At 40.3% G+C, this 23,804-nt stretch overlaps 1 protein-coding gene across 5 annotated transcripts in view; it reads left to right on the top strand.

The window, feature by feature from the left end:
* il1rapl1a (interleukin 1 receptor accessory protein-like 1a) overlaps window positions 1-23,804 on the top strand; it is a 332,191-nt gene that overhangs the window by 118,935 nt on the left and 189,452 nt on the right. For 4 of the 5 annotated variants that reach the window (XM_059342258.1, XM_059342255.1, XM_059342257.1 and 1 more), the window contains exon 1: window positions 14,080-14,608. The exons of the other annotated variant lie outside the window; for it this stretch is intronic. The gene's annotated coding sequence lies outside the window, so the exon portion shown is untranslated. Of the gene's footprint in view, window positions 1-14,079; window positions 14,609-23,804 lie in introns of those variants that run through there. 5 annotated transcript variants of the gene reach the window in all.

Raw genomic sequence — 23,804 nt, 5'->3', positions numbered from 1 at the left:
GTTGCTCATGATGATAAATCTACAGAGAACTATTACTCAAGCCTGCAGCTCTTCTCAGCTTTACAACCATGTATGACATCAGCTCATTATTTAGTTGTCGACAACTTAGCTTTACTATTTTGGTTCACTTTTTACCAATCTCATGGTGTTGTTTTTTGACGGCAGAAGCCAGCTGTTTTCTATAGGAAACCCACTGTACACTACCTGCTCAACACCAAACAGCTGGGCAGGTACAGTTTACCATGATCCTTAAGTATATGCATGTTCATGCACCTGTTAGAGTTTGTTTTGTTTGTAGAACAGATGAGAGGAAAGTAATATAGTTTTGACTATTTATTAAGCCAATAATGAAAGAGTGAATCATGTACATGGACCTTAATCTGATCAGAAATCACAGTCTGTAAGACAGTTAGTTGCAACCACCGTTAGAGAGAGGATAACTATCTTACTGTTACACAGAGTTTTATAATGTGATGTGCAACTATCTAATTGGTCAAAACTGTTGGGGCAGCACCCTGGTTTAGACTCGGCCTGCCCTTGATGAGTAAGTCATCAACTAAGTCCTTAGTCTCTTGGTGTTACAGCTTGTTTAAGGAATACATTCTACTCACATTTCTCCTTATCTGGCCCTCTCTAACTATACCTAGTGTTCTTCAGTGCTTTACTTCTTCAGAGCCCATAACCTAGAAAGTATCTCTACAAATGTGTCTCTGTTATGTGAATGAGTCCCTGTCTAATATCTGCCTTCCCTCAGCAATGTGCAAAAAGTGTTATCTATGTGTGTGCTCTGTTGAATACATTTTAAGCAGCACTAATACTACTAATGGTCATAATTCAGATAATTGCTAAATTTTATTGATCTCTAACACACCTTTCAATACCATTGGTATTGTAGCATTTTCATTGGTTGTTCGTATTGTCAAATTTATTAGATATTCCTTTATTAGTCTCACTCTCTCATGGGGAAATTTTCAGTGTAACAGCAGCAAAAAGTCCAACAAAAATAGAAAAAAAAGTATCAGTAAAATAACAATAAATAGAAACAAGCAATATAAAAAGTATTAACACTCTAAACAATATAAAAACATATAATGTATAATAATGTCAAGTTGACCAATAAAGAAAAACATAAAAACAAGCCACTAATCATTAACTTAGAAGTGTATTTATAGCTGAGACCTTAACCTTTTATTTGCTACTAGTTGCAATATTTTTTTACAACAATTATGCTAGAGAAAAACAGCATTTTAAGTGATATGTGTGCCACTCCAGGTTAGAAAACCGGATAGTCCTGGACTAACCAGGATCTCTGCTCACTGTAGGTAGAACATCTAGTTTGCGATTAGCTGGTGAACATAGTGCAGCATCAGCTCAAGAGACAGATACTTGCCTCAGGAGTTGGTAGAGACCAAAAACAGAACTAAAAGAGAGTGAGTGTTGGACACAAACACGACCCCAAAAAAGGATAATGTTGCTCTGTAACGGCACAATTTTCTGTAAATAAGCTTTGCTAAATGTTCAGTAAATCAACTTAAAAGATGATGATATGTCAATGTTGGGCTCACAATTTGTTTCTGCTGCCCCCTAGTGGCAAAAAAGCCCATATACAGTACTGTGCAAAAGTCTTACACCGAAAATCTACCGGGCCCGTCTGTGGCGCGTTGCGTGAGCATCGCATATTAGCTCCGTCCTCCACATGGCATCAACTCCCACCGGGAGCGTTTAAAAAGCGACGTGTCTTGCCTGGCCACGGTGTTTACCTTTTTGTCCAACAGTGTTTACTTGCTGATTTGATCGTTTTCGTTGATATTTGCTCTTCTACCATGAGTAAATAGGCTTCGTAGTTAAATGTCTTTTGTGTTTTTCGTGTGATTTAACTTGTGTTTATTGTTGTTTCATACCTTTTATGCTATAGCCTGTGTACTTCTATTTACTGCCTAAATTACAGTTATAAGCTACATGAATGAAAACTTTGTGTCTGTGTACTGCCTGTTTAAAGTGTTGTTATAAGCTACGTGAAGGAAATGTTGATCTAGCGACCTGAAATACAACCCAGAGTCTGCTCATGGTGTTTTATTTTGAAAAACGACCGGATTCGCTCTGCAATTTCTGTCTGACTTCCTGTCAGAACGATCTACTCTCTGTCCAGCTTGATGCGCGCTACTCGGGTTGAGTGTTAAAAATAGAACAGACACGTAATTCACGCGTGGCCGACCGTTGAGCCGCGTCCGAGAAGCATCTGAAAAGGAGCACTATGGAGCTGGTGGAGTTTGATACATTGAGTATAATGACCGTGTAATACTCTCGATGACATGACGCTCAATCGAGGCGCCGTGGACGTCCCCGGTGGACTTTGGGGGTTAGGCAGCTGTGAAAAAATGCCTAGAAGAATTAATGCTGGTTTGAAGGCAAAGGGTGGTCACAGCAAATATTGATTTGATTTAGATTTTTCTTCTGTTCACTCTCTTTGCATTTTGTTAATTGATAAAAATAAACTATTAACATTTCTATTTTACAGAATTCTTTCACACCTGCCTAACACTTGCACAGTACTGCATATTGTATATATCTCATGTGTTTACCTAAAATATGATGTGTGAGCAGGTATTCTGTTGTAATATTTTTCAATTTTAGACAGTTGTTCAATGTTCTGATGTGTTCCTTTCATGTTGTCAACAACGACACATTTGATGTGCAAATATAGTTTTATTTTTCTTACAATTTTTCATAGTATCCTGTTTAAATTGTTGTTTGCTTTGAGATGTTTATCAGCGTGGGGTTGGTTTTACGGTCTAATAGAACCTGTCACCACACAACCTGTCAGCTTATTGATAAACTGTTTTTCTTTCTTTCTTCTCATGGAATGACTTTGTGATTTGAAGTTATTCTGCAGGCTTTTTCATCAATGCCGTTCTCTGTTAACCATGAACCTACATCTGATGTGCGTACAATGAGTTCCTTTTAAGTGTCTCAAAATTTTCCACCGCAGGGGCTCACAAATGCATCTTGATAGCAGAGTTTTCGGAGTGCTGCTAACTGAGCCTCCTTTCTCGCTGTTTGAGGAGATTCTGCTCTCCCTGTTTTTCAGTTCTTATGATAATTTCAGTGGGTTGGAGATGGTTTGTTGGTGAGCTACAGAGGGAGAAAATCTAGTTCCCTGTTGAAATATTTAGCAGTACTCAGCATGCAGAAAGAAGCAAAGCTGTACAATGCAATGAGCGCTACTCTCACAAGTTCTCAGCACAAAGTAAAATAACAAGGCACTGAAGAAAGCTCGGACTGAAGCAGTGATCACTCCTGCAAGGTATTGTTACAAAACAAACAATTTCAGTCGTGAGAAGAAAAAGGGAGGCGAGTGACTGATAGTGTGAAGTATATCTCTATGTTTAAATATACTGCACCCCTTAGGCAAAAGGAAACATTCATGTACTTTCTGGCTAAGCATTAAAAAATGTTGCATTAAAATATCAAACATGTGGGCTGTGATTTTAGATAGTGAACATCCAGCAGTGGGTGGTACGTTCTTGTAAAAGCCCAGACAGACATGTTCTGAATCCACCACCCGAGTGTGTCTTCCATCTAAACCTCCTCTCTCTAACCATCTTCTCTCTTTAGTTCTGTATTTTAAGTTGGAACTTCAAATTTTATCTCTGTCTGATAGACCAGCTAATTGGGTGCGATTTTACATTTATAGTAACTACACGGTCGCCCATAAAGTTGGAATAATTTTTTTTTTTTTTACCTTTTTCCATGAAATTATTGTGAAAATGTGATTTATTCTTGACAGATAAAGTGTATATTGTCTCAAAAATGTATTAACCAATCTCTTCCAAACATGTCACTAAGAAAATGAAAACACAATTAACAGAGGATTGTGTCTGAAAACAAACTTTAAAAACAACTTTATGGGCGACCGTGTATTTCACCAGTTGGTGACGCTCCGGGACTTTTGGCCCTATCTGGACACATCCTCAATGTCGCACTTTTTTCCGGTGTTTCGCAGGCATTTCGAATAAGATCGCCCCCGACGGTGTAGTTAGAATTGATTTATACATATTGAATAATCTATATGTGAAATTTCATTCATGTGCATGGAGATTTACATGTCTAATTACAACACGGAAGTAACTCTGATGAGAGAAAGCAGTAAGAACGCTTGGGCGACCTTAAAAAATGTGTCTTTATTTCACTGTACCCTATTTTATTGTGAGGGACTGAAGTACGGTGCGGGTGTGTTGATAATTATTGTTAATAACGGTGATATTAATTTGGCTTACCCAGAAACATGAAATTTCCCCCCGAAAAAACAGCAGTGCCCATTATTTTACAGTGAAGAGATGGAAGTGATCGAATTGTGACAAAGCTAATTCACAGGTTGTATCGTCCTTTTGACGACTCAGGTAGACCCAAGGCTAACGTACACGGTTAGACTCTAGTTTCACACCACTTAATGAATTGGAAATATAACATGGTCATTTACATTAGTAGTTAATGTGAGAGTTTGATATAATGTTAGCCCAAAGCCGGCCGACTGGTGATACAGTGACGTTATGTAATTTCACACTACAGCATCAGGCGGCAGCTCTCCGCTCCCGGCAGCGTGATACACAAAAATGCCACTTTGATCAGGAGAGCTTAAGGTGAACACAGCATCAAGGTGCTGAAATGGCTGAAACAATATATTAATCAATAACAGGAGCAAGTCCCATTTCTTCACTTCATTTCTTGTATGCCACAGATGTACACCGTGCACGCTGGCAGTATCAGTATCAACTATTGATGCAGCAAATCAGGCATAAAGTTACAATTTTGAAAAATGAATTAACATTTCGGAAGGTAAACCCCCGAGGGACTGATAACAATAAGGTGACTCTCATTCTGATGTATTGGTTTTATTTCAATTGTGTGCTCTGGCTGTCGGTGGGTTTGGCGCTGGCACAGATGTGCATACCAGATGAGTGGGGGAAATGGCATCATCTCTACAATTACAGGAAGGTCATGACCTGCTGTCACAGCAACCGCTTGGCATCCGTTTGGAAACTGCTTGGCACCCGCAACCTGCAGATTTCATAAACCTGCAATTAGGCAATGGGCATGTATCAGTCAGCGCACTCTGTGAAACATCTGCTTGTCTGTGTGCCTGTGCGCGTGTGTGTGTGTGCGTGCCCAAGCGCAAGTGTGATCGTAAGAGAGATTATAGAGGAGACAAATGCCAGACAGAAAGGAAACAGATTGATGAGAGACAGAGAATAATTCTGTTACGCTGAGATGCAAAATTATTAGCCTGATCCTATTTGGCAATAATTAGCAAGAAATTGAAGGACTGGCTTTCTTTAAAGGAGATATATTATGTTAATTTTTATATCATACTATCTAGTTTCTACTGGAACATGTTTACATGCTTTAATGATCAAATTACACTATTTTTCTTCTCATACTGTTTGTTTGAATACACCTGTATTCACTCTGCCTGAAACTCTCAGTCTTAGCACCCGTACCCTTCCTTAAAATCTCCGTTCATGGTAATGAAAGAAGGAGAAGAATCTGTTTGTATATTCCATGACTGAAAAGGAGCGGAGAGAAGAAAAATCGTATTTTACCTGCTCTTTACTCAAACAAAACAAATCAGGAATCTAAAAACTGTTTAACTTTGTTCAAATTTACAATTAAAGAGTTACTTTCTGGTTTACTATCTGCATGCACAGTCACAGTCATTTCTGATAGATGAACTGTAATGCTTCAGCTCTTTTCACGAGTATTTACTAGTGGAATTGAGTGCACTGAATGGTGCCCATTGTGGTGGAAAAAAACCCATCTTTATCCAGTTAGATCAAAACTTCAGAAGAAAGGAAATGACTGAGGACTTCTGTGTTAGGAGCACTTTGTCTGTGATTCACAAAAAAGGGCTACATCTGTTCCGGCGCAGCTTGCGTCCCAATGAGAATTCATTTTATTTTCTTATTTTCAATTTGAACCAAGGAATTAATTGTTTCTTTATCTGATTGCATTCTAATGCAACGTCTATTTCTGTCTGTGAGTGAAAGTGGGACATGATGCTAATTCAAGATATTGCTCTTTAAAGCAAAGTTGGTTTCTTTTTCTTTCTTTTTTTTCCTTTTTTACATTACTGGGAGTTTTTATACAGAACTGTTACTGTATTTTGAAAGAAGCTGCTGTGGAGAGCTGTTTAGCTGAAGGAGACTGGACAATGCAGCAGCAGGGGAAAAAAGAGGTGTGGGAGTAAGATGTGATGGGGTCCTGTGATCTGTCAGCAGTTTCTATGGCATCACTCATGCACAATTTATCTGCTGAATATTCAGCAGGCAGCAATATGTGAGCGTGTGAGTGAGGGAGTGAGCGAGTGAGGGAGTGAGTGGGTGAGAGTTTTTTTTTTAAGAGAATGAAGAGGAGGATTTATGTCATATCAGTCAGGCTCTATATTTTCTGCATGACGGAAAACGGTCAGGTACCTACTCATACTCTGAAAGCAAAAACTGTGGAGGCAGATATGTCTGTGACGAGTTTCCTGAGCCCGGGGCAAGTGTGGTTATACAAGACAGTCCTCTTCCCTCCCATCAAGATCCTGATGGGATTTGATAAGGAGAGGTGTCCTCATATTGGCATACAAACACACAGGTGCATCTAGAGTGCACTTGTCCTTTATGTCCTTGATCGGTTCGGCTCATGAAAAAATTCTTTTTTTTTTTTTTTTCTAGTTTTGTGCGGCTGCTGTTGTCAGAGGGTAATTTGCTTATAAAGGATAATGTGCAAACCTGCTGATAATCCCTATAATTGAGCTGACTGCCATTTGAAAAAAGGACTGATGTGCTCTTAAGTGATTGACATCCAAAATGGATATTCCCTGTCAGCTTTCATTTTAATCTTATGCGGAGAAAACATCACCCTTTACTGGCTTGACTGTCAAAAACTGGCTTAAAGCAGCTTTCCTGCATCAACAGATCGTAAATAATACAACAAAGAAACACAACGTATTAAAAAAATGCCATCAGGGAGTTAAGGAAAGCAACAAAATCCTCAAAAGTCAGAATCAAAAGGCTACAATGCGGCGTGTGGGTGGAGTAGCTGTTTTAGATGAATGAGTTATAACTTTTATCAGCTGTTATAAATCGGGCCTTCCGACAACAACTGTCTATGTAAATGTTTAAAGTGGGTGATAATGTAATGATAGTGATGGAAGTACATTTACTCAAGTACTGCACACATTTGAGTGGCTTGCACATTACTTGTATTTCCATACTATGCTACTTTATATTACTTCACTACAGTTCAGAGGAAAAATGTTTTTTACAGCATTTCATTATTTTGACAGTTACAGTTACTACTGGTGTAGACAGGAAAAGACCAACATCAGTTTAAATGTGCAGTATGGGATTCTTTAGTCTCATTCCCAGGGGGAAAACTTTTAGGTTGGTGTTACGTCAAGGTAAACCAAACACTTTGTATTTTTCTGAGTTTTTGACAACCTCAGAATGAGACTCAACAACCAGTGATCTTTCTCCAGGATCAAATACTGCAATTTTAACTGTACAGAATATTAAGAATTGATCTGCACCTAAATAAAATCTATCCATATAAAAATATAAAATATCCATATAATTAGGTAACACTTATGGGTAAAAAGAAAATTCTCTTAGTACTTTAATCAGTAGCCGTGTTTCCATCTAAGTCGAGGTGAGTTTTGAAGCAAAATTTTGAAATATCGCATTAAATAAAATGCGTATTAGGGTAATTTCCCTCAACTGGTTTAGAGTGAATACACAAAGCTTTTGGTGTTTCCATTAAGCTTTTCTCATGCAAATTGTTATTGTGGCTTCGTCTAGTTTTACCTTTAAAACGCACACTTCAATTATGGAGCGCGAGGATGTAGTTGACGCGTGTCTTAAGCCGAATAAATTCCACAGTTTCTTTCTTATGGTTTATTGAAAACCTTTTGTTTGAGTAGAACAAACAATAAACTGCAGCAATCCAAAAAATAATAATAATTATCAGCACGGTCAAAAACTAGTGTGCTCTCCTCGTCTCCACAATCTTAAATAAAACAAAGTACACAATTATGACGTTACACACATCTCAGCCAATAAGAAGAGTGCAATTACCACTAACCAATAGGCATTCCTACAACCTCAATAAAGAACTATGAACTATGAAGTACAAATCTGAATTATTTATCAGCTTCTCCACAATATACAAAATGGCTCTAACACAAATCTTCAAAATGTGCATAGAAATGAGTTGATGGAAACATGACTATTAGCTCTTTAAATGAACTCAGTATACTGTACAGTATTTTTTTACAATGTGGTTGTACAACTTCTACTTGAGTAAAAAATGCCAGTACTTTCCCCACCCCTGGTAATGGCCCTGACATGATAGAAGAATCACACTGTGCATTGTTGTCGATCTACAGTAGAAGAAAAAGTACATCTGCCCACAGCTGTTTGAAAGCTGGCACAGGTGAATGTGATTGTGTTTTCTGTGCTTGCAGCATTGTTAGAAAATACAACGGAGAGAGATCTTGTCTTTCCAGAATTATTGTCCCTGTAGATAATCCATAGAACATGTTTTTATTACTTTCTTATTATTGTTTAGCTAAGAGAGTTTGTTGTTGACAGTTGTATAGACTTGTAACTGTGTGCATTGCCTGTGATGGATATGTGATAAGTCATGTCGAGAATGGAGGGGGAGGAAATAACTTGGTCATACAAAAAACAGCTGTCTCTTACACACGGAAACTGAAAGACGCTGGATGCTTTATCAAGAAGTTATTCATAATTTAGTGTTTGAAAATCAATAATTATGGTCTCGTTAACATGGTCTTTAAGTCCTATAACTGGATCAATTTTGGAGGGGTGAATTTCAAGTACTGAGTTTTTAAATTGACTTATTTCTACCTACCATAAAAACTGTACCAATATACTCAAGCTTAGTTTGTGTTGGATCGGTTCTTATTCTGATTTTGCCGCAATGCCCCAAATATTCTATTATTGAAGAGCCAACAAGAAGTTAAATCAGCTCAAACAGAAGGTATGCACACACCTGAGGGAGACAGACATTCAGTATTACTCCAGCAAATATCAAATCACTCGAGTATTCACCATTCGGTGTATATATGTGTGTTCGAGCCATTTGTCACACAGCAGTTACATGAATTAGTGGAATATCTTGGCTCTTATTAAGTGAGATGACTGAGGAGCTGAATGCAAAGACTGAATCATTCACTATTGTTTTTTTTTACCTGCACACCCACACAGGTGTTGTATTTTATCTGGCTGATTAGACCTTTGTTCAGGTAGAAAGTGGCAAAGTTATGCTGGAAATTATGTGACATCACTGAAGTTAATATACTGGAAAGAATGATTACAGAGTCACTTGTCCCGCCCTAACAGTGCTTGAATGACGGCTCCTGTTAGTTTTGTTGCACCTGTCTCTGTTTACTCCCACACAGTTCTGAGAGCAGGCCTAATCAGCCAAAATATTTAAATCACCTGCGTGGGATGACTTGTTCAGGTCCTTTAAAGTCAATCTTTTTGCAGTCAAAAATGGTGTCAACATGTGTGTTAAATGTATTGTGAATAGTTGAATACTGTGTACTATAGCTATGAAGGCGCAGTGTCAAGTGCAAGCTCTTGAAATCTTCAGGACATATTTATGATGATGATGACTTGAATGTTGTACTGAGAGGGGACCCCTATTAACTGTTACACTACCAAACGGCATGCTGGGTACAGTCAGTCTCTTGCTACAATTCATTCATGAACAAATGAAGAAAGAGCGACTGGAGATGTTACAGTGTAGCAAACTCAAGTGACAGAGAATGAACAATTCTGTTCCAGGAAATAGCCTGGTCCCAAATAGCTAGCTGTTAGCAAATGAGGCATACACTTAAGCATTGCAAGGGGATGCAACTATGTCACGACAAGTGTAATGCTCAGGACCCAATGAAGCACATTGAGTGTGAAGCTGTTTGGGTGAGCAATTCTGGAGAAGACTGCCAGCAGCAATTCTAGAGGGCAAACAATCAGACCAAGAACATGAATGCTTTGAATGGGCACTGCTGCACAAATGTAGTTCAATTAAAGGAAGAAAAAATGGATATTTGGAGATTGATTCAGCCTGTGTTAGACTAGAAGTTGTTAGCAGGCTGAGCTCCTGTACAGGTGTTGTTAAAGATTGTTTCCCTGTCAATGGGAACATGTATAAACTCACTCTTTGCTTGATAGAGAGAGAATGTTTGTTTGTTTCTTAGTGTTGTTTTATATGAGCCTGTCAAAAACGAATTTCTGTCACTTGTGACAGACAATAAAGTTCTATCTATCTATCTATCTATCTATCTATCTATCTATCTATCTATCTATCTATCTATCTATCTATCTGTCTATCTATCTATCTATCTATCTATCTATCTATCTATCTATCTATCTATCTATCTATCTATCTATCTATCTATCTATCTATCTGTCTATCTATCACACACACCACATAAGTATTTTACCGATCAAACACCCCTCATTTTATTGGAAAGTGATTGGAAGCTACTTTTTTTCCATGGCAGCTGGATTCTCACGAGATTGCAAGAAAATCCATTTTGTCTTCGGTGTTCAAGTAATGCATGCAAAGAACAGCACTGAAGGCTTTTCTCCTGACTGTCTTCAGCAGCCCATGATAGACATCCAATCACCTGCCCTTTTCCAAACTGTTTCTGATGATGGCTTCTTAGATAGTTCTCTGCAACTAACCATCTGGCTCATCAGGTTAGCACGCTGCAGGTGGACAGAGTGATCTCGACATTACAGTATCAATACAGCTTTTTACAAAGTGGACACAACTAAACTGTCAAACCAACTAAAGTAGAATACCCCTGGGTTTTTATGTTTTGTGATTGATCATTGATTTGAAAATAATTGGCCTGTGTTGTGTCTGTGATTAGTTATTTGTACCTCTTTAATCTGTAAAATGAATAATATTTTTGATCAGGTAGAGGAAGAAAAGTCTTTTAGCAATAAAGACATAAAATTGTGATTCCCATACAGAGAGAATAAAAAATCCCTCTACATAATGCAAAAATAAGTTAAATTTGTATAATTTCCATTTTCTCTAAAACGAATGGGCTAATAAATACCTTATTTAAATTACAAGCATGATTGAATAACAATTTTACAAACTGTATATTAATGAACACAAACCAACATTACAGTAACATTCTCTTCCAGTAGAAATGTCTCATGATAATTCAGTGTCTAAGCAGTAAGGACACTGTAGTTTGACTGATCTGATCTGTGCACAGTTTTTAGTAAATGAGCAGATGTTTGTGTGTTTATTTTAAGGGGACACATAAAGTGAGACTTTAAAATAAGCACTGCTGTGTTGGCAGAGGACATTGTATACCCTTATTATTATTTTTGACAGGGCATGTATATATAAATGCAAATACAAACTCCAAACGAGTAAAGGGGCTATAAAATCCGACTGACAGCTGATCCAGCTGCGCCTTACTCATCATAAACGGAGGTCGCTTCAGGTGACTGTTCAGAGGATAGGACATTTCAGGTCTCTATAAACGTGTTGCCTTGATATCTTTCACTGTATTTTCTTTGCATCTCTGCTTCTGTCAGTGGGAGGGACCGAGCCACAAGGAGGAGACGGAAGTGAAGGAAACTAATGCAATTTAGGATATTGGCATACACCCAAATATGTTTCCCTTCACCTTAACGTGCACCCAACAAACGATAACTTGACATTTTAACGGGATGGGAAACGGGCTTTGACACAGTAGCAGCAGAAGAGTAACAAGAGACAAAACAAAGCGGAGCTACATGAAGTTTACTTACAGTGTACAAGGCCTGGGACATTGCTACCACTGAAGTGCAGCATCGTCCAAACCGACCAACATGACGTTTGCAAGTAAGTTTAAACTGTTTCATTAGCTTCCAAGCATGCTAAATGGCGCGTGCTTGTTTGGTGGCACGTTCAGCAAGCTCAGTTCAACAGTGTTTTCATGTATGTTAGTTCGATAATAAGAAAGTTTAAGCAGGAAACTGAAACTGATTGTTTGGTGTACAAGAAGGAAAATTTTCAGTGAAAATGAATGAGAAATGGGAAATCGGGTTGTTGTTCTTTGGCTGTATTTAGCCTACCAATACATCTGCAGATCTAACTCTTTTCCATATCGTCACATTGTTAAAATAATCGCCTATGTCATTTTTTGTCAGAATTGTTTTTTTTTGGTTGCCTAAATCATCTCCTCATGACGCCTATGGTAAAATCGCCTACATCCTCAGTTGATCAGCTCATGTGATTTTACCCCATTAAGATAATGGCCTATGTCAAGTGTGTGACTTAAGCGGATTTATCATGCCTAAGTCAAAATAAAATGTGACTTAGGCAATTTTTTGAACATGCCTTTGTGACTTAAGCAAGATAAGGTAACACTTGAAGGTGTCTACATAAGACTGAAATGAGCGTGTCATAAACATGACATGGGATGTGTCATGAACATTAACGACACTTTGAAGTAACATTAATGCTCATGATACTTGTTATGTCATGTTTCTGACAAGCATATGTGACTCTTATGTAGACACCTTCAAAATAAAGTGTTACCATATCTTGCTTAAGTCACAAAGGCATGTTCAAAAAATTGCCTAAGTCATTTATTTCTCTTAAGTTACATCATTTACACACAGTGTTATTAGTATGCCAATAGCCACCCTTTGTTACATCCTTTTTGAGTGAAATGATCATTAAATGTCATATGTTACACTTTTGGTGAAGTTTGTTGTGTTTCCTGCAAAACTTGAAAAAAAGAGTTAGGCGATTATTTTAACAGGGTGACGATATCATATTCAGGTATAAATATGATCTAGACTTAAGTTATGTCATTTAACATTGTATTCAACTTTCATTTAACAAAAAAGTAATCCCTTTATATACAAACTGTGTGCAAATTGCTACTTTCTGAATTTCTGGAAATTTTCCAATGAAACTTTGGGAACTTATACACACACATTATACATACATACATACATACATACATACATAGATACATACATATATATATATATATATATATATATATATATATATAATATAGAAGAGTTTGAGCCTTCAATTACAGCTCCATTGAAACGTGAATATTGTAGTAATTATCACGCTGGGCTTTTTAAGAAAGCAGCAGCAGGCTCCAGGGGTTATTACTGGGGCCAGCAGGTAACCTGACAGGGACTCCATCCAGTATGCTACTATTAATCAGAATTGCTGAAAGGCTTGCAATGGTTTTATAGCAGGATTATAATAGCACCACCAAAAGTCAAATTACTTCAATAGTAGGTGTTATTCCTGTGTATTCTCATGACTCACAGTCTGAGCATCACAGTTATATTCCGGTGGAAGGTGGCCACATTCCGTGCTGTTTAAAAGGCTCCAGGCCACTCTGACGAGCACCACCAACAACTTTTGACAGCATCCTCCGATCGCTTCCTAACTAAAGATTTCACCAACTTGATTTCCATATAGCTGATGATGTCAGTCACCCTATGTGTTTTCCTTTATAACTACTAATGTATTCAAGTAAATGCAATTTAATATGACCCCATGCTTTCTTGCAAGTCAGTTCATTTTCATGGACATTTGATGTGACTTTATCTCAAACTCTCCCCTCAGAAGAGGCAGAGACATCAGCAGTACTGACTGTATTTGGGTTCAATTAAGTCTATTCCCTCTGTCCTCCTCTGTTGCCCCCCCCCCCTCTCTCTCCCTCTCCCTCTCTCACCCCCACCCTCTGTCTCCCTCTTCCAACAAGTGATCACCCTTTCTGCACATCTCGTTCTGTCCAGCGATGTAGCTTTGAGTTGAGTTATAGATGTCTGCTGGAATTTATTTCCCTCTCATCCATTTCACTGTTTGAATCGATGCAGATGACAGAGTGCAGGTGCAGCCGCGGCGGCGCGCGTTAGAGCCAGCAGGGGACGGTGTGTGGTGCACTAGGACCGCGGAGAGATCCTTTCTCGTCGTGTGCATTTGCAACTACAGAGCGGAGCTGTGGAGGAAACCCCCCATCGGATCTGGCCATTATATCCATACATTTCTTTTTCCCATATCCACCGCGGCGCTGCTGAGTGGGGATCGCACCGACCAGTGCGTCTGGGATGGACAAGCACCCAGGAGAGGATTAGTAATTGAGCACGATTTGCGTAAAAGTCAGCTGTCAGGTTTTTTGGGAGGTGGGGGTGATCATTTGGGAGCTTCGCCCCCACTCGTTTTGATATTTTTTTTTTTATTGGTCATAGTAGTGTTTTTTTCTCATACTCTACTCATCATCCGTTTTATTTCAAGCGCGCAAAGTCACATCTGCGTAGGAGAGCGCTTGGCGCACTTCTCCCCCAAAGGACAGAGACAAGATCTCCATTATTCTGTTTGGATTTAAACCGGACGACTGGCTGAATGGGTGACCTCGCTGAAACACAGACTATCACTGGCTTGCACCCATTTTATGGAAACGTGTTTTCTCTATTTACCTGGAGTTGTGATGTCCAGAGCCTTCCCCACTGACTGACAAACGGCGTCGTACCATTTTGGAATCGAGTTGAAGGTAGGCCAGTTTTACCTCTTGGCTTTTCCGACATAACACGGTTTTCTCAGCATTTCATAAAGTTCATAGACCTCAATTTAACTGGTCCTTCCATTATTGCGGCAATGAATTGGTCGTCTGGGTTTCTGTTGAACAGCAGAAAAAAACACACACACACACACGGTGTTGGAGATGTGATATTCAGCAGTTTAAAAACGTTTTAAGGAGGATAAGTTGCCACTGTTTCAAAACGAGGATATAGATTATGTTATCACAGGAAAGCATAGATAAATAATTAAACTATGTGTCGCAGTGTGAGAGGGAATCTCAGCACCTCTCTCTTTTTTTCTTATTTTGTATATCTGGCTCGCGATATGTTTGCTCATGAGCTCAATCATGGAGATGCCGGAGGAGCCCTCTGCAGTGCAGTCTCACACACCGGCCCGCCGGGCTCACTGGAGCTCACTAAAGAGAGGATTTAGATAAAGGTGTAAACGAAGCGGCAGCTTTCCCCTGAAGGCAGTCTACCAGTAAGCCTTATTATGCGCACAATCCTGCCTTTATACCGAGGATATATAGGCTGCTGCTTGTACTGAGGCGGCGATTTCACGAGAAAATAGACCCAAGTTTTTTTTAATGGTTGCGCCACAGAAATAACTTATGATCTCTCTCTCTCTCTCTCTCTCTCTCTCTCTCTCTCTCTGTGAGTGTGTGTATCTCACGTGCACGCACACACTCCCAGGCATTGAGTTTGTGTGTGTGTGTGTGTGTGTGTGTGTGTGTGTGTGTGAGAGAGAGAGAGAGAGAGAGAGAGAGTGCGTCACTGTAGTTGCAGAGTCCAAAAATCGAGACACAGACAACACGAGATGCCAAAACTCGCGCACACGCTGTCATGCCACATGTTATATCCGTATGATCACGGTCATTTAACTGTACTGGGAGGCGACAGCCCCGTTGCTCCTTTCTCACGGGCTCAGGTCTGTAACTGTACGAGTTTCCCATGAGGACAAAACAGCGCGCTCCCTTGGGTGGAACCGCGCGAATACCGACGCATGACGCAGGAGTCTGAGTGATGATTGATGATGATCCTATTTCTGGAAGTGCGCCTGGATCAGAAAGGTCCGACCACTTTTGAGCCTCAGTGGCAACCACCTCTGGAATTGTCAGCCTTATTTATTGTTGGGGTGTTTTTTTCATGTCATGTTTGTTGGACCCTGCTACAAGTCGTTCTGGAAGAGATTGTTGGCGGTCAGTGGCTGCTGGGCTCATCTGGGACATGTGCACATAAGAAAATGACTATTAAGGCTTCTTGTGACACAATTAAATCCAATCATTGGTATCTCCTGAGCTATTAGATTTCAAGAAAACACCAAACCTGGTCCTGTATTCCATTTACCATCAACCAGACTGTGTTTTAGTTCACCAGGTGACCCATATCTATTTGTGCTGGCAGAGACAACCTGCCAGAGGCCAGTTGGAGGTGAGCCACAGCTCCAAATACACGTTGTTAAACAATAGAAAGTCACATAAAATGGCTTCTGTGTCACTCTGGATTTTCAGTCTGATTTTCATGAGCACAGAGGGCCTTGCATTAATGTATTCCTAAAGTCACTTCTGTCTGATGTTACAAAGTGCAGCAGATAAAACTGGCAGGCCGTCTCTTGCTGCCAGCAGCGCCTCGTCATAGGGAAGATGACAGGAACTGTCCGTGGTGCTGAAACAGACAGCTCCTTTGTTCAACTCTGGGCTCATTTTGTAAGTTGAAATGTTCAGCAACTCTCTTTAGCTCCACTTATATTTTATGCTAAAATATTTGAGCAGCCACTGAGCTACACGCGTGTGTGCCATTCTGAGCTTGTCACAAGTAAACATATGGGATTAGAGTGCATTCATGAGAGAGCGTTCAGTCTCTTTAATGAGCATTTCGAATACATTTGGAGAGGACTTTAAGAATTCAGGCCAACTGCGTTGTCTTGATAACAGCATTCATCCCATCACTATGCATGCTCTGCTTATGTGCTTCATTCATATTACATACTACCCATTGTAATCGACACATTAAGTCCCATTGCTGAACTGCTCTCAGTATAATGACACATATATCCTGTGCCCTGTGCTTTCTTTCGGTGTTGACCCTGCCATATTGTGTTTGCTTTAAATGGCATCATCATGTGTACTGTGCAATGTTAAAATCCATTAGCTGGTCATCATGAAGTGCTGCTCGGCTTGGACATGCGACAGCGGGTTTTCGTGAAAATGAAACATATAACACTATAGAAAAAGTACTCTACCAGAATGCAGAGAAAGGGACTGTAATAACTTGGGGACCATGCTTTGCATGCGCATGCTGCTTAATTATGCAAAATTTATCTGAAAGAAAATATCTCTTCTCAGTCTTTCATGCAAGTAATAAATGCAAATGCAATCACAGAATTCATTTTCTTGTTCTGTGTAAAATGTAGAAAACATGTGCTACAATATTCTAAAACAAGACACAAAACATGGAGCTTTTGAAGTCAGAGTTGCAGTTTTTAATTCTCCCTCTCTCTCTCTCTCTCTCTGCTATCACATATCACACCATACTCGCTGTTAAATATTATAAATGTGCCTCAGAGTAAAATTCCACTGAGACTCCAGATTTGAAATAGTGATGATCTCCCCTTAAAAGGCATTTTTCCTGCTGCAGTTTCTACTTAGATTCCAAAGGGTTAACCCCCCAATCGTGCCTGTTATAGTGCATGGAGCGCACATCATGCCTGCTATAAACACAGTTGGGGGACTGACATGCAGCCCAACTGGAAATCAAATTAACCCTGAGAGAGCCATAACGTCTAACGTGCGGCTAAGAATTGATTGCATTGCATTTCTGTGATTACTTTTGCTTAATATTGATATGTTTTCATAATCCGGTGTGTGTTTTAAATAGCTTTACATGATAAAAGCATATGATACAAAGCAGCTCAGTGGGCAATTTGTTTGTGTGTTAATGGTCGTCGAGTAGGATGCAGCAGCTGGTAGAAAGTCGTCCAGGACTGATCCAGTGCTGGTGATGCATCATGTGTGTGTTTTCTTAGAATGTTGATTGAATTAGGCCACCCTGCAGACCCATTGCTTTCCCAAGGAGCACTTGAAGGCGATCCTGCGGTGAAGTGTATCAATAAGTGGGTGGATGGAGTCTAAGTGGATGTGTTGCCACGGGCAGACAGCCGGTGATGAGGAGGGGAAACACGCTCAGGGAGAGTATACCGCTGATCACACAGCAGATTGGGAGCCCTTGGTGCTGGCGTCTGTCGGCCCCTTCCATGGAGGGAGAGAGGGGTGGAGACACACGGAGCTGCCTCAGAGCCACACACTGGGCCAACTCCAGTTCAGCTTCCTCACTGAATCCAGCCCAGTTTGTATAATCAGGAGCCACGAGCCCTTTCTTTTCAGCTATTTGGTCATTTCCGTTGAACTGTGATCAGCTGATGAACGTGGCTGTCTCAGAACAAAGCATCGAGCAAGCGCAGCGTTTTGATGGCTTTGTTTTGAAGGCTGGTTGCTTTGACGCGGACCCCCATGAGGCCACTGGCAGCTGAGCTCCCACTGTGGCAGATTGATATTTGTAATTTAAGGGAAGCTGTCACACAGCATCCTCCAGATGGAGAGTGCCGCGGAGGCACGCAGTCGATTAAACACGGTTTGTTTAGAAATAATCATTTTGATGTGGGTGCTGAGGATTCATTTGAGGCATATTGGCTCAAGGGTTCAAAATGTTCAATTACGCACAGACGCATACCATCACACAATAATAACACGTAGACGAAGAATACAGAGCGGCGACTGGGAATGGAAGCTTTTAGCCTGTCTAACATGAAGCCCCGCAGATCACAGCAGACAGGACACAGGTCATTTGTGTCCCGGTTGCAGAAAAGGTTGAGGATAGGTTGCGGTTGAGAGCTAATTCATAAATTCACCCACTGGCGTACACACACACACATACACACACATACATTGTTTTCATCACTAAACTATTGGAATTGATATTTGGAGGAGGGTCATGTTTTAAAAGACCATCTCCTCCTTGTCACATTGATTGACAATAAAGGAACAATAAACAGCGCACAGAGAATACTGCTTGATTAACTGCCCTTCAAAATAACCAAACGTTTGCAATAAATCTGCTTTCCATCTCACAAATTAGGACTACAGCATTATAAACTGGTTTGAAGACCTTCGAGCTTGAAGTGTTAAGGCATTTGCGCTTATAGGTCTAAATAACCATTGAGCCTCGTGATGATACGGACGTCAAGAGTGATAATTTCATTTTGATTTTCTTTTACTGTCAATACATTATTATGTAGACAGTCTTTGACATTGGTACGATGACTCAGGATGGAGTTTAAGAAAGTGAGGAACACAAAATAATGTATGATTACAGTTCCTGTCACACAGCTGTCAGGTGTTAACTGTCTGAAACCTGTTTCCGAGATGCCTTTTTTCTTCAAATCCCTGTAAATGATGAGCTATAGATTAAATGTAGTGCAGGGCAAGGGTCCCCACCAATTTTCGAAGCCAGTTTTATGTATTAGGCTCTGTGTTTTCCCCACAATCTTTGCAAAATGTTTACTTACTCATGTAAGCCAGCTAGTTAAATCAGTATTAGCTCCACAGCTTGTGCAGATCATTGCCTATCAGTTGGACAAATAAGGACCTTATTACGTTCAAGAATTGTATTCTGTTGTGGGAGTAAGAAGGAGAGTTGAGGAAAGATGCAGGATGGACAGAACAAATGAATCAGTATTGTGCACATCTAACTTTTGTCCTTGCAGTGTCCCAAGTACTGGTCCATAGAGTGACTGTTGGGAACCACTGGTTTAGACCACTGGGGTGATTTGGTTCATCGTGAGTGAGACATTTAAACCTGCTGGAATTTAGATAGTTAGATAGTTTCACCCCAATCAATGTACAGAGAAATGAGTAAGCGGGTAAGAATTTACATTGCAATGAGCAAATTTGATTAATGTTACCGCACTGTCACCTTAGCTATAGCCTCAGGCAGCAACTCACAGTTATTTTCATTATTAATTAATCTGCCCAATTAATTGTTGGACTATAAAATGTCACAGAATTGTGAAAACTGTCTATCGCAGCTTCTTAGCTTCAAAGTCCAAGGTGATTTTTTTTTGTCAGTCATATAACAGAGAGCTGCTCCCTTACTTCTGACCATTTTTTATTATTTCCTTCACATTCCACCTGAAGTTCCCACCTGGAGCATTTCTCATGAACATGTCGATGCCGTAAACAAAGTCAGGTCTGACAAAGTGACTTTCAGAAGGCTTTTATTTCAGCCATTTGAAGGACAAGCCTGTCAGCAGTCACAGTATTAAGACTAAAGTGATGTTGAGGTTTACTTTTCTCACCAGATGAATTTTTTATGTTCAAACATTTATGCAGAGCTTTCATGCAAAATGGCCAGTGAGGGAACATGATGGACAAGGATCAGAAAGTCAGGAGTAAGTAAGAAAGTAAGTAAGAAAGTAAGGAAAGCAGGAGGAGCTGATAGAGAGAGAGAAAGAGAGAGGACATACCAAGCTCTTATTTGCTCCACTGGCTTTGAATCCCTCGCCCCCAGACAACACAGAGAGTCAAGAGGCAAGAGCACAGATGTTTATGGCAAATTTTTGATCAAGGTTGGAGCGCAAAATTGATTGAATTTATATATATATATATACATGCCGGAGGCTACATTTCAATCATGCTATTTAATCTCAAATCACCGTATCCAAATGAGACTCTCCTCCAGAGAAATAACAGAGCACCAGGTGTTTCAGCAAATGGACACAAATGTTTGTGGTAGGTAGTAATCACGATCCTTGTCCATGTGGAGCAAAGACGTAAGTAGTGATGTAACAAAGTCCAGGGAGGACAGACGGGTCAACAACATGTCTGGCTGTAATATTTAAATCAGTATACCAGAGATGTAGACTTGAGTCATTGTGACTTGGGCTTGAGGCGACTCAAGTTATATTTTGATGACTTGCAACTTGACATTGACAGTGACCTGAGACTCAAATGATTAATCTGCATTCATTTATGTTTTCAGTTTGATTATAAAATCTTAAAAACATTCAGTGCTGTATCTGTTACTACAACATCAAACTTTGTTCACTCATTTGGATCAGCAAGCTTCTGATGTTAGTTAATGTTGTTTATACGATTGATGTCACATATCTGCTTAAATCGAGAGAATAAAACTTTGGCTTTGTAACCTTTTTTTCGGTAAACTACAGATACGTTGAAACCCAACCTCTATGTTAAGTTACATTTCAGTTTTTCTTCTTTTAAACGGGGAACTAAATGTCCATTATCAGCTGAATGATTACTAAGTTTTAGGTTTTGACTTGACTTGGGACCTGACTTGCCTTAACTAAGGACTTAAGTTGACGCTACTTGATTTGCTTGTGACTTTGACCAAATGACTTGAGTTGCATGTCTGCAGTATACCGACAATGTTGGTTGCTTTTAACCACTATGATAGATGCTAACTGTTTTGTGCCCAAACTTTACCAAACCTTAACCATAGTGGCATCAGATCAGAAGACACTTGTATCTCTTGTTCTGGATGCATTGAACAAAAGCATAACGTTTAATTTGGACAAACAGGCCAATATTCAATCTGTTTTCTGAACTACTGATAGATTTATGTGTAGTCTTTGTTTCCAGCAGTGATGTCCTTCATGAACACACAATTTTGGTTTAATTATTTCTCATGAAAAATATTAGGATTTGTTTTTTTTTCTGAGTTCTGGTTTTGAATGAGTGGAGGTCTTTTAAGAAAAAGGTCGCTCTTCTGTACACCAGCCAGGATTTGGTGGTATTTGAATATGGACTGTGATGGCTTGGGTAGTGTGTAATGCGTGTGCGTACTAGGGAGTCAGTGCTTGAGCGAGTGAGAGAGAGAGTAAGAGGCAGAGAGTTAAAAGTGCATGGAGTAGCGGAAAAGGTCAGCAGCAAGTTGTCAATCTGGCAGTAAAAGTACAGTGCAGGCTACAGTGTGCCAGTTAGTAAATACTGCATCTTCTCAAGAACAAGAAAAGTCTTGTCTGTTGCTTTAGGGTTTCCGGCCGTTACAACTGCTAGCATGACTGAGGCCCATCAGGAGGAAAAAAACAGACTGGACAATGTTGTTTATTTCACACATGATCATGTCTGGCATGGTTATCAGCTTGAGTATATCTTACTTCTGACTTTATTCTTTTTTAGATTTGTGTCTCTCTGTGGGCCGGCTGCCATCAACTTTGTCATAACACAGGGAGGGTAGACCACACGAGCTGTAATGGAGACATTCTCTCAGCTGTCACTTTGCATTCGTTCTGGGAAAATCTTGCCAATGTCCCATGGGCAAACGTGTGAAGAGATTAGATATGAACCACTCCAAAACATGTGCACATACGGTACACAGAAATGAAAAGAGTGCAGGACTGTAAAGAAAAAAGAGAGAAAATCTGTCTTTGTGTGTGACACACATACATCTACACACACAAGATTAGTCTCGGCAAATTGCCTTGTCTTACAGGATGAAATTGCATTTACAGGTGTAATTTAATCGTTGTTTTTTTATTTTGTAGAAACGGTGCGGGAAGTGAATCACCGGTGTAGCATTCCTTGGAGACATAAGATGTTGAAAATCTCCGAGCTGGCAGTTACTTGTGAGAAAGTTGTCAGAATTTTCAAGATCAGATTTGCTCACAACAGTGAAATTGTAAGCCGTGATCTCTCTGTGGACTGGACCACAAAAAAAGAGACGGAGAGAGAGAGAGGAGGGACTTTATCTCAATTTTCTGTTGCTTGGCTTGTCAACTTGTCTCTGAAATCCACTCAGATGGCCCCAGCTCTGAGCTATAAAGACGGAAAGACAAAAACAGAGACGAGGTCATGCGAGAATTGGCAAGGGAGAGAGAGAAAGAAAGAGAGAAGAGGCAACGAGAGAACGAGAGGTGTTCCTACTGTTTCCTAAAGCTAGAACACTTTGCACTGTTATTTTGTCAGCTGCAGTGGTCTGTGTTATGGTGCAATGAGTCCCCGGGGTGCAGGGACTGCCATGAACATTGCACTGTGTGGAACAGCCGTCTCTGATGTGGGCTCACATTGTGTACAGGATGCTGGCTATTAGCGGCATCAGTCAGTAATGAGGTGGGTACCGAGTCCCAGCCAACTGCTAAAAGTCTTTAAACACTGGTCCAAAGGAGTTCACACAGGAGCAGACATCCTCCTCGTTAGAGGGTGAGCTAAAATATGAAATTATTGGACAAAAACAGCTCATAATAAACATGGAAAACTGATTTTTTTAGTACATATAATGGTGGATCTTTACAGATGATCGAAGCGTTGGTGTCTTAGTTTGTTCAAACTGTGACATTGCAGTGTGTTTGTCGAAGGTCAGTGACATCTATGTGTCTGTTCATCCTGCATATGCTTGTGTGTGTATGTGTGTGTGTGTGTGTGTGTGTGTGTGTGTGTGTGTGTGTGTGTGTGTCTGTATGCCTGTGCACACTGATCTGACACACAGGCCCAGTCAGTCCTGTTCTTGGCTCCAGCAGTGATCTGGCACTCCTCCTAGTCCTGCAGCCCCTGCCATGCCTCCCCCCTCTCCCTCTCTGTCTCCCTCTCTCCTGCTGCCTCCTCCTCCTCCATCCATCCGTCTTTTCTCCCTCCATCCACACACCAGTGCAGATCAGCCTGCCCAGGCCTTGCAGGGTGTCAGAAAAAAAAGAGAGAAAGTGAGCTGACTGGACTTTTACCCAGTCTCTCTTGGTATGCCTCCTCATTTCTGGCTCTCTTTGCATATGACAGTTATATGGCAGTATTATGTAGCTAATTATAATATGCCACACAAAAGATACTGAACACATGGCCTGTGAAGAGCTGTGGCTTTTCACGGGCCAGGATAGCAATCGACAGAGCCATTTCCATATTCCTTTGACAAAACCTTGGATAACCCCACAGCAGGGATACACACACACGCACACACAGATTCACTGTCTTACAGTCCTCGTTCTGTTCACATAAATCCTGTAATAAGATTCCATCTGAGATAACTGGACTGCTCCCCGCAGGGCCTTTTCCCCCTCTCTGAGACCCACAGCAGCTGCACTGTAGAATGGATACAGCAATGGCTAGAGAACAATCAATGATACTCTGTGTGTGTGTGTGTGTGTGTGTGTGTGTGTGTGTG

This window comes from Centropristis striata, chromosome 10 (assembly GCF_030273125.1).
Source record: "Centropristis striata isolate RG_2023a ecotype Rhode Island chromosome 10, C.striata_1.0, whole genome shotgun sequence".
Lineage (NCBI taxonomy): Eukaryota > Metazoa > Chordata > Actinopteri > Perciformes > Serranidae > Centropristis > Centropristis striata.
The sequence above is the reverse complement of the archived record's forward strand: the minus strand, read 5'-3'. Positions and strand labels throughout refer to the sequence as shown.